Source organism: Octodon degus, unplaced genomic scaffold (genome assembly GCF_000260255.1).
Source record: "Octodon degus isolate 3935 unplaced genomic scaffold, OctDeg1.0 scaffold00017, whole genome shotgun sequence".
In the NCBI taxonomy this organism is placed as follows: Eukaryota; Metazoa; Chordata; class Mammalia; order Rodentia; family Octodontidae; genus Octodon; species Octodon degus.
This window is the reverse complement of record NW_004524593.1, coordinates 3,350,124-3,358,969: the sequence shown is the minus strand read 5'-3', so window position 1 is coordinate 3,358,969 and position 8,846 is coordinate 3,350,124. Positions and strand designations below refer to the sequence as shown.

The 8,846-nt window shown below is 39.5% G+C and overlaps 1 pseudogene across 1 annotated transcript; it reads left to right on the top strand.

Moving 5' to 3' along the window:
* Positions 1 to 5,843: 5,843 nt before the first annotated feature.
* On the top strand, positions 5,844 to 7,418 carry LOC101593009 (annotated as a pseudogene). The gene has a single exon (XR_192398.2). The product of XR_192398.2 is annotated as a tubulin alpha-1B chain-like (transcript).
* The last annotated feature ends 1,428 nt before the right edge of the window (positions 7,419 to 8,846 follow it).

Sequence of the window (8,846 nt, the reverse complement as noted above, 5' to 3'; positions counted from 1 at the left end):
TAATTAGAATTCTCAAAGTAGACAGGAGTAGGCAATAAATATTTAAAGATTTAAAATTTCTGAATTTAGTTCAACTTATAATACCATATTTCCAAGAAAAATGAACCTTTTGCACAAGAAATTTAAATCATACCAAGATACACAAAAATGAAATTGTCCAAAACTTATTGTAAAGAAAAAAATCATTAAAGCATGTACAAAAAATTAGCTATGGAAGAAAGCACTTTATTCCACATTAGAAAGAAGGAAAAGGACCAAGTGTGTAAAAAACTAGACTAATTAAAGGACTGAAAGAAAAGATCTGTCCTCTTTGAATTTTATACTTAGCAAACACACCTTTCAAAACTAAAAGTAAGATTTTCTAGTTATACAAACTTGAAATATTTTAATACCTCCAGAAGTAGCATATAGGAAATAACAAAGAGCATAATTCAAAAGGCAAGAGAAGTTGCAGTATGCTCCTGGATGAACAATAAAGAGCTCTCAATTGTGTTACTTATTCAAATAAATGGTTCTAATTTCTTTTTCTTATTTTAAAAAGAATAAAAACTTTAAAATGCTACAGAATTTCAAAACAAGATGATAGAAATCAACAATGGTTGTTATATTGCATATTGTTAGCTTCAAAGGAGTTGTACAGATTACCAGAATTTTTGCATGCAAAAATTGGCAAAAAATTAAGCACTAACTGTTCTTTTCAATTAACAATTAGAAATTAGTAGTGCAGTCATCTTAGCTATCATATATAAATCCCTTCTTTTTTTTCTCCTTTCCCTCATCCTACTTGTTCTTACATTTTGATCAGTTTCTTAGCTTTTTACAATATCAAAGCCTCGGTCTAATTCTTTTTTTATTTTTATTTTTTAGAGCTGGCGATTGAACACTGGGCCTCACACTTTGTTACTGAGCTATAGCCCTAGTCTTTTTGTTTTCACATTTTTGAGATGGGATTTTGCTAAATTGCCCAGGCTGGTCTCAAAATTATAATTCTCCTGCCTGAGAATTCTGAATAGCTGGGATTATAGGTGTATATTATCATCCTTGGCTAGGGTACTAATTTCAAAACATAACTTATTGGGAAATTGTGCTAATCATCTCTTGGTAAAACATGTCTTTGAGAAGCTGTGCTCTGAATCCTAAAGCTGTAAGAAATAAGTTTGCATAGGAAATTTTGGCCTAAGCACTCCAGTGCAACAGGTGTGATATTCAGAGTGAAATGTCCAACCAACAGGCAGAAATTTAAAAACAAGTTTCCACTGGTAGGTGGTTCTTAAGAACCACAAAGGTCAGACGATGGAAACTGAAAGTGTATTTGTGACAAGATGTTTTTTCAGAAAGCTTGCTGTGCATCCTCTACCCCTCTCAGTAGAGTAAAAGCAGATGTTTTCCCCTTTACTTCAGGCCATCTGAGTGGGGTTTCTGACAGAATTGTTCAAAGACCTAGAGTAGGAAGAATGGGGTAGAAAGGGGCTGAGGTCTGATTTCCCCGGGGAGAATTTAGAGGGCCAGAAAGGGATGCCTGGGAGTGTCTTTAGAGAGGATGTACCCATTGCCTTAGGGTCAGCCATCTCCTTCAGAGTTTGTCAGGACAGCGGATGTACAAGAAAGTACTTCCTGTGGACCACATGTGGGCCACACAGAAAGCTTGTGAGCTCTTATTTATTTCTATCCAAGAAAAGCACCTGAGATGTAATTGGGCTATAAAGAGCAATATGGTGTGGATTTCCAAAAAACAACTAAGGGAAGCCAGGCCCACTGGCTCATGCCTGCAATTCTAGCACTCTGGGAAGCTGAGGCAGAATACTGTGAGTTTGAACAAAGTTGCAGCAATTTAGTAACTTAGCAAGATTCTAGTTCAGAGAGAGAGAGAGAGAGAGAGAGAGAGAGAGAGAGAGAGAGAGAGGCAGCAAAGGCTATGGTTCATTTCTTAGTACCGAAGAACAAACAAACCAAATAATTTAACAAACCAAAATACCAAACCAGAACAACTAAGGATGGCCTGGACTGGTAGAATACTGTAATACCAGCTACTCAATAGTTACTTACAGCTGCTAAGGCAAGAGGATCAAGGATCACAAATTCTAGGGCTAGCCTGGCCAACTTAGCAAGACCTGATTTAGAAATAAACAAAATGGACTAGGGATATAGCTCAGTGATAGAGAACCTGTCTAGAGGGCATGGAGATAGTTCAGCGGCTTAAGCATCTGCCTGGCAAGTATAAGGTCCTGAATTTGGTTCCTGGTACCAAAAAACAAACAAACAAGATCTTTTGATCTTGTCTAGAATGTGCAAGGCCCAGGTTCAATCCCCAGCATGAAAAACAACAACAACAACAACAACAACAACAACAACAGAATACAATGCAACAACACAGGGTAATAAAGAAGCAGCAAAAGGAATAAAATATATGAATTGTATCATGGTGGGTGGATGAGCTGTGGCTTGAGTAGCCAAGCATGTGAGTCTGTCAGGAAATTACCTAAGTCCCACAAGAAAAAGAGTAAGCTTGTGACAACTGTCAGTCCCAGAGAGCTTTAAGTCAAGCCCCCACATCTGTGGTCAATTAAGACCCTTCTTTTTCGCTTTTCCCTCTCTGCTCTGCAACCCAAGGTTGCTAATAGCAGCCACTGAGTAGGGATGAACTCGAGCAGAAGAGAGAAAGAGCTGATCACTTTACTTTTCTCTATAGCTTTCCTTTGTAAATACCAGACGGAAGCTGAACTGTGATTTTTAAAATGTGGGGCTATTTTCTACAAGCAAACAGAAAAGTCATGAGACTTGTTGAAAATTTCACGTTTGTAGCAGGGGAAAATCTCACTCCAATGAGTTCATCATAAGAGAAAAATGATGCTTTGACTATTTCTCACTAGTCACACTAGCTTAATGCAATGAATACACATGTTCCACTGTCCAGTGAGTTGAAACTTTTTCTCTTACAAATCTTAGGAGGGAAATAAGTATTGCTAGTCTGAATTTATAAAATAAAAACATTTTCAATTCCTGAATTAGTTTCATTTACCATGCACTACAGTAGAATACTGAAATAAACATAGACTACTGAAATATCTCACAATAAATAAGTTAAAACTTTGAATGAAAAAGTTCAGTTTTTCTAAGGCAGGGAAAAATGCAGTGTACACTCAGCACAAAGATTGTCAGACCAAGAGACTTAGAAAAGACTTTTAGTCATGGATACTTAAAGTAAGTATCAGATAAAATAAGTTTCAGTTTTATTGTCCAAATGTCCCATATTTTTCTTCCAGATATGATGACTTCAAATGAACACATCAGCTATGATGGATTCAGTTTTAAAGGAATTATATTATGAAAATAACTTTCTATTTTAAAGTCATATAAATCATTTATAAAATAAGAAAATCCTAACTTTTAAAGGCAAGAGTATTGGTTATAGTTAATTTCAGCTGCAGTTAGTAAAATCCCAAACAAAGGCTGGGGATTTAGCTCAGCAGTGCAGTACTTGCCTTGCAAGCTTGAGGTCCTGAGTTTGAGTCCTAGTACCAAAACACAATGTGCACAGTAAAACCCTAAACAATAAATAATTATGGATTAAATATGTAAATATGTTAGGTTTTCTTTTCCGTAGAATAAGTCAACACTTCTTCTGGGATAGAGGTACCACAAAGTCATCAGGGACCTACACTCCTTTTAGTTTACCATGCTATCATTTCTAGGGTAGCCACCGTCCTCTGGTTAGTTCAACATGACTGTTATATTCAACCATCACATCTCTGTTCTGTGCACTAGAAGGGAGGAAAGGGAGAGAGAAAGAGGAAAAAAAAACCCCACCCGGATCCTTTCTTAGGAACCTTTGTAGTTTCAGTATTCCTCACTTGCTAGAATACATGGCTCCAAAGCAGGCCAGGAATTACAGTCTTTTATCTGAGCACCTTTTAATCTTGAATAAATTCAGGGTCTGTTACCAAAGTGGAAGGAGAAAATGGATGTTGAGGCAAACAGTGAGGATTCTATTGCACAGAGACTTAAATATATTTCATCTCATAAAATGGTTAGCTTTAACGTTGATCACTAATAAGTTAGAAGTATTTGATCCTTAGTTGTATTACAGACTTTTCTTGAAATGTTTGCTTTCTCTCTGAAGAGAATGTTTCTGTCATCTGCAACCAAAGAAAGACCAATTCATGGTCAAATATTGGGAAACTAATTTGTTATATTTAAGTCTTCTGTTTCACTGAGAAGGGGAGCATTGAGTAACATAGTTGGTGAATACACTCAATCATTCACAAAATAGTCTTTGTCAATGTACAAGTAGCAGTTAAAAAAACATGATTTTTTTGTCGTCAGTAAATTCACTGTCTAGTGCAGAAAAAAATCATGAAAAACTTAAAATGTAGGAAGTTGTATAGGTGCTGTAAAAGCTTGTACTATGTAGAGAATATCAGTTCTGTAAAATAAAAATTGAAGGGTATGCATTCATAATGAGGTACAAAGTGATAACAATGATTACTTTTGATATATTGAAGATATATGAAAAGGTATAGCAACAACCAAGCCAGTGAACATCCACTTATTCACCATCTACCTTACCTTTTGAACAATTACAGCACACAATTCTGATCAGAAGTAACTTTAAAATCTGGATTTTGGTGTGAAGTTTGAAATTATTAGTGATAGAAGATGTAGATACAAATGTCATAAACTAATGTTTCCCTACAAAGAGGGTGTTACTGTCAACAAATTGAAATATTAAAGAGCTGGGGGTGCGGGTCAGTGTGATAGGTCTGGGTTCAAGCTCCAGTAATGAAGAAAAGAGAAAAAAAAAGTCAAAATCTTCCTGAAATTGTAGAAGTGTTAGACAAAGTATTATGTATCTTTTAATACATCCTAAGGCAACCATGTTTGTCATTTAGTATTTTCATTTACTTTTACACTAGCTAAACCATCATATGAAATTTTTTTCAAATTGCAGCTTACTTTTTACATGGCAAAGAGAAAAAGGACTAAAAAAAGGTCTTGTAGCAAGGTCAGGGAATAGTAGAGAGGATGTGGATTTTCCTTGACTCAGAAGAGGAAAGTAGTAATTTTCCTCCCTTTACCATGAAAACATTTGTAATTTTTGAAGTTGCTTTTCTGGAAAACATACATATTTAAGGAATATTTCTTGTATGTCCCAAACCTAGAATTTCTTGACTTGTGGCAAGAATTTCAAGGGAATTTGGGGTTTACTGCTAAAGCTGTGTTTGGACAGACTGATACAGGGAAACCATTAGGGAGGAAGAACTCTGCTAAAGTGGATGAGGCCACGTCCACACAGAAGTAAAGTCCTCTGGGTGGAGTTTCTTTCTTTTCTTATAAAAGATGGCATTCCTTTTCAACACTTTCCTTATACTGTTCAAAGATTAATTTAGGTCAATAATCGTAAAGTAGGCTTACAAGGGAAGACTACCTATGTTTCAAAAAATAAAGATGCTAGATAATTTTCAAAATTGAAAAAAAATGCTAATCTTGAAAGCTAGAAAGGAAATTCTTTATTTCTAGACAAAGGAAAATAGTAAAGCTGAGCATTAGAAGGAGCTGCAGGTACTTATTTGCTGAAGCCCAATGGCTCGTGTGAATACTGGAACTGGAGACATGAGAGGAGCCTGAAAGAACAGATTAACGACATGTACAAAAACACGGGTGAATCTCAAAATAGTGATAATCAGCACAATAATTGTATGGGAAAAGCAACACACACACAAACGAATACATGCAGTATGATTCCATCTACTAGGGAAAACTTTGGAAAATACAAACTAATCTATAGTAATAGCAGATGAGAGTGCATTACTCACCTCGACTCTTAGCTTGTTGAGGATGGTGACCGCGGCCTGGCGTCTGCTCCTGCTGCTTCCGCCCCCTGACCCAAAGCCACCATGCGTGAGTGCATCTCCATCCACATTGGCCAGGCCGGTGTCCAGATTGGCAACGCCTTCTGGGAGCTCTACTGCCTGGAGAACGGCATCCAGCCCGATGGCCAGATGCCCAGTGACAAGACCATTGGGGGCAGAGATGACTCCTTCAACACCTTCTTCAGCGAGACTGGTGCTGGCAAACATGTGCCTAGGGCAGTGTTTGTAGACCTGGAACCCACAGTCATTGATGAAGTATGCTCTGGTACCTATCGCCAGCTCTTCCACCCTGAGCAGCTCATCACAGGCAAGGAAGATGCTGCCAACAACTATGCCCATGGGCACTACACCATTGGCAAGGAGATCATTGACCTCATCTTAGACCGAATTCAGAAATTGGCTGACCAGTGCATAGGTCTGCAGGGCTTCCTGGTTTTCCACAGCTTTGGCGGGGGCACTGGCTCTGGCTTCACCTCCCTGCTGATGGAACGTCTCTCTGTTGACTACAGCAAGAAGTCCAAGCTCGAATTCTCCATTTACTCAGCCCCCGAGGTCTCCACAGCTGTGGTAGAGCCCTACAACTCCATCCTCACCACCCACACCACCCTGGAGCACTCTGATTGTGCCTTCATGGTAGACAGTGAGGCCATCTATGATATTTGTCGTAGAAACCTCGATATTGGGCGCCCCACCTACACTAACCTGAACTGCCTTATTAGCCAGATTGTGTCTTCCATCACTGCTTCCCACAGATTTGATGGAGCCCTGAATGTGGATCTGACAGAATTTCAGACCAGCCTGGTGCCCTATCCCCGTATCCACTTCCCTCTGGCCATATATGCCCCTGTCATCTCTGCTGAGAAAGTCTACCATGAACAGCTTTCTGTAGCAGAGATCACCAATGCCTGCTTTGAGCCAGCCAACCAGATGGTGAAATGTGACCCTCCCATGGTAAATACATGGCTTGCTGACTGTTGTACCGTGGTGATGTGGTCCCCAAAGATGTCAATGCTGCCATTGCCACCATCAAGACCAAGTGCAGCATCCAATTTGTGGACTGGTGTCCCACTGGCTTCAAGGTGGGCATTAATTACCAGCCTCCCACTGTGGTGCCTGGTGGAGACCTGGCTAAGGTACAGCGGGCTGTGTACATGCTGAGCAACACCACAGCTATCGCTGAGGCCTGGGCTCGCCTGGACCACAAGTTTGATCTGATGTACACCAAGCGTGCCTTTGTTCACTGGTACATGGGTGAGGAGATGGAGGAAGGGGAGTTTTCTGAGGCCTGGGAGGACATGGATGCCCTTGAGAAGGATTATGAGGAGGTTGGTGTGGATTCTGTGGAAGGAGAAGGTGAGGAGGAAGGAGAGGAGTATTAGTTGTGCATTCCCTTCAGCCCTGCACCATGTCACGCTCTCAGAGTTTGAGCTTCAGTGTAGCTAACAATGACTAAGCTTTTCTGGTGGCATCATCTTGATCATGTCTGATCTTTTGTGATCCTGTCTTTTCCATGTGTACCCATGTCTCAGAATAAATGCTTTAACAAAGTTTGTAAAAAAAATAGCAGATGAGGATGCAGGAGATGAGGCAGAGCAGGAAAAGGTCACAAGAACACTTTGGGGGAATGATGGATATGTTCATTATCTTGACTGTGGTGACAGTTTCACTGGTTTGTACAGTCAAAACCTGTCACAGTTCACTCTTCACATAATAGTTTATTGTATATTCAATTATATAACATGAAGCTGTTAAAAACACACAAGCAAAATGACTATCTTCCTTACCATAAAATTCATTCAATTTATTTGTTGATAGGAACTTGCTTTTCTGTCCCATACAGTATCCTACATTCTGGGTTTCATTGATGGTAGTAATGGAATTCCTACCTTTTAGAGCTATAAAGTATAGCCATTTGTTGATAGTTGTTCAGCCTGGGTGATTGACACATGAGGGATCATTGTAGTACTGTACATTTTATGTGCTTAAACTTTTTTTAAAAAAATGTATTTGGCACAGGGTTTCACTATGTAGCTGAGACTCTTAGTGATCCTCCTGTTTTCAGCTGCCCCTGTGCTGGGAATTACAGGCATGTGCCACCATACTCGGTCTCTGCGGCCTGGTCAGCAAGTCCCAGGTGTGGGGCCAGCAAGGCATGTGCTGCTGGGGATCGAACCCTGATCCCTGAGCTTGCCAAGGCAGGTGCTTAGACTGCTGAGCTATCTTGGTGGCATGCTCTTAAACACTTTTTTAAATAGAAAGTTAAAATAAGTCTTGGGTTCCATCCTTGAGGTAATGAATCTCTTAGGAGTTGGGTACAGAGATTTACATTTACAAAATGATCTCCCAAAGTGTTTACTTCTGATTACTGCCCTACATCAAAGAAAAGGGCTTTGACAGAATGAATCTCACATAAAACATGAGAAAAATTGTTTTGGATTGGTGTCTCTTAGCAAATTAGAAAAACAAGCTGGGTGCGATAGTATATGCCTCTAATTCCAGCACTCTGGAGGCTGAGGCAGGTGTGAGTTCAAGGTCAGCCTGGGCTACACAGTGAGTTCAAAGCCTGAGAGAACTGCACAGTGAAACCCTGTCTCAAAAAGTAACAATAACACCCAGTAGATTAGGTATTTCTCCAGAGGCATTTATGGTTTTTCTCACCTCCTCTACTGCCAGGGAAATTTTCTGATTCCCAAATATACATTGTTTCAATGTACTCTTTTTTAAAAATTTTTTTTTTAATGTACTCTTACTTAGTCTTAAAATGATGGTTGTAGTAGAGCATGTAGTACATACCTGGAATCCCAGTGTTGCAATCCCAGCACTCTAGGAAGCTGAGACCGGGATTGCAAATCTGAAACCAGCCCAGGGAATTTAGTGAGACTATGGCTCAAAGTAAAAAAAAGGTTGTAGGTTGGTGTGAAGGTTCTGAATTCAGTGCCTTCCCTCCCTTCCAAAAGTGATTACAACATAGGTTTA